Below are 3071 nucleotides of genomic sequence, written 5' to 3'. Positions count from 1 at the left end.
GCCCCGTCGCGGCGGCTCGTAATCCGGCGGTGGGGTCAGGTTTCGGCGGGCTCGGGCCGGGTCGGCAGGCCCCATCCGGTTCAAACACCGCCGCCGGCCGCCGTGTTGATTACCGAGGGCTGACATAATCAGCGAACGGGAACGGAGCGGAACGGCGCATCGGTAAGGTGGCGGCCCCGCGGCAGAGGTCTGCTCGCGAGCAATGGAGCATTGGTAATGAACGGGCTGAATTATTTGTTTAGTGTTTTTCCTGAGATGTAGAAGCGGGCTCGGACATGGGTACGGTTCAAATATTTCACTGAAACATGATTTTTTTTTACGCTGAGTAGTTTGCAAAAATACTATGATAGGCAGAAAAGGAGAAGTCTTCAGATTTCTGATGGCAACATAATGCATTGAATAACCTTCTGAGCTCTTGAAAAGCGTCTTCAGAAAACATACGAAGAAAGTGAAAGGAATGAATCAGAAAAAAATAACTTAATCCAGCTAGAATATTGAAACGAGACGAAAAGAATCTACTTTTCAGCCAACCTTAACATCTCTCATTGTGGAAACGCCGTGCCAAATTACAGCGTATGCGATTATTCGGTACTTAGACAGCAGCTATGCAAACGGATCGCTTTCACATGACACCGCGAGACAGACACGAGACCGACACCGCCCGAACAAAGGTGCTCTTTTCACGGTGGTGTCTATTTAACATTCCTATTCTGATCGACCCTCTGTACCCTCCCTCCCCAACATATACCCAGCGTCTGTTGATCAGGGACCTGCGATCCGCGCCGGGGCGGCAGCCGGGCGGCGCGGCGCTCCCGGCTCGCGGCCGGGAACCGCCGCCGATCGGTCGGGGATTATCTCACCTGCAGGAGCGTCCCGTCCGGCGTCCGGCGCGGGCCGCGAGCCGCTCCAGTTTCCCGTGTCCGGTGGCCGCGTGTCGGCCTGGCGCTGGTCACCTGGCGCACTGCGGGTTCGGTTTCACCGCCGGACGGCTGAAAAAAGCGGCGTCCTGTCGGCGAGGATGGCGCCGATAGCGTCCGCTCAATGAGGATCAAATGGGCGGCCAAAAGCCACCTGGGCGGGTTAACCAGTGAGATTATCAGCCAGGAAAACTGGTGGAAGTGGTGGGTTATGTTTCGGGGTGGAAGTCGGGTGGAGTCAGGAGCCTTTGCGTTGATTTCATTATTTGTAGCAAAAAAAAAATACTTATGATATGCAGTTCTATTGAGGAACAATGCTAGGATATAGCAAAAGGTCATGAAATGGTCATGGAATAGAAATGCAACATGATAGAATGGAGGGAGAAAATAACATCAAAGCCTGACGCGTTTCCAGAATCTAAGTCAACTGATCTTTGTCAGGGCCCTTGAGGCTGCGATGAAAAGAGTCAACTCATGACACAGGGACAATTTCATTTTATAAAATTTAGTCCGCATGATTGAATGGATGGTTACCGGACCGGCTGGCCGGTAAGCGGTGCATGTCACGTGGCTTTAACGACCCACCACCCGACCAAATCGCACACGCCCAGTTCACGAAATTTGGAACCGTCCAAACATGGCAGTTTGGTACACATGTTAGCCATCACCCCTTCCGACTTTAATTTTGCAAGGCAGGATTCTGAGCCAATACCGTATATCGTAGATGAGACGGCCTCACTTGACGGTCACAGGCCTTTTCGGAGACACTTCTGCTTCCAAACACGGCAAGGCATGAACGTTATCTTTTTTGCCGTTTTCAACCAAGCTACATAAGTCACATACTTTTTTGTCACCTTCCGCAGCATTTTGTGCAGCATTAACCTTTAGATGTTATCGAGAAAAAAGCCCCTACCCCTTTTCAGCACAAGATAGAACTGCCACGCCATAAAAGATGCGTTGAGACAAATATTTGTCCAGCACCATTGTGCCAGCTTCGCTTAGAATAATGGAGGAAGGCAAAAAAGGAAGGCAAAGAGGACGGCAAAATTAGTAAGAGAAAGTGCTCATTATCCCATTCACGGCAAGAGACGTGAATGGGAACACCTTCTTTGTGGAGTGGCTATAGTCATGGATTTAGGATTACCTACGCATGTAAATTTAGGTAACTACAAACGAATTTATAGCCACTCCTAAAGTCGATAACAACCACGATGTGCTGCAGCGACAAATGTAAAACGGAGCCAATAGGCATATCGAGGCGCATTCAACTAATATAATCGACCATGACATGTAGCGGACAAACCTATCCGTGCTTCTATCCTCAGGATACTGAAATCCTTCTCCTCCACGCCACTACCCCCTTCCGGGCTGGGCAGGCAACTTTATCTCATGCGGGCTGCTCCCTTGGAGCGGCACCGCTGCTCCCGAGGGAGCGCACCCCGTAGCCGGGTGCAGTGAGTGCCTTGGGGCTGGGTGGCCTGTCCTCTGGACGGGCTCAGCTCCGGCGACTCACTAGGGTGCCTGCCCAGACCTATGTCTCCCCCTAATTCCTATCATCCTTCCGGCTCTGCAATGGTCTTGTCGACCGAAAGGGCCTAACCCAACAAAACAAAAGTAGCGGACAAAACATCAAACAACCAGTTCAATAACCGCGTTGGTAACAGACAGATTAACCGCTCTCGATCGAGGTGCACCTGTGACTGCTCTGACTCCACTAAACCACTAACAAAAGACCGCACACAGGTGACTCTCCCCTTTGCCCACCAATTACTCCCATCATCGGCACCCTGATCCCATAATCGCTGCCGCTCTCCGCGGACCCGGCGTGCGCCCCGGCGTTACAAAGCCGTCCACCTGGCGTGCGGCGCACTGCTCTGGCTCTGTGTGATTGTAACCCTCGCCGATTACCACGCTAATCATTCACCGGCTCAGAGCAGCCCTTCCGACGGATGCGCCGGCCCAGAGCACCCATTCAGACAATCAGAAAGACAAACAGGGAGCGTGACGGTCCGGGCCGCGCCGGGCAGGGAGGAGGCGGCGGCGGCGGCGGACCTCTGACGTCACCTGGACGGCGGCGGCGGTAGATCCTATTAGCGCCTGTCCGCCGGTAAGATGACACCGGCGGTCGCTAGTGGCGGGCGAGCCGGCGGCAGG

This window comes from Amphibalanus amphitrite, unplaced genomic scaffold (assembly GCF_019059575.1).
Source record: "Amphibalanus amphitrite isolate SeventyFive unplaced genomic scaffold, NRLGWU_Aamphi_draft 000177F_arrow, whole genome shotgun sequence".
NCBI lineage: Eukaryota > Metazoa > Arthropoda > Thecostraca > Balanomorpha > Balanidae > Amphibalanus > Amphibalanus amphitrite.
This window is presented reverse-complemented; position numbering follows the sequence as displayed.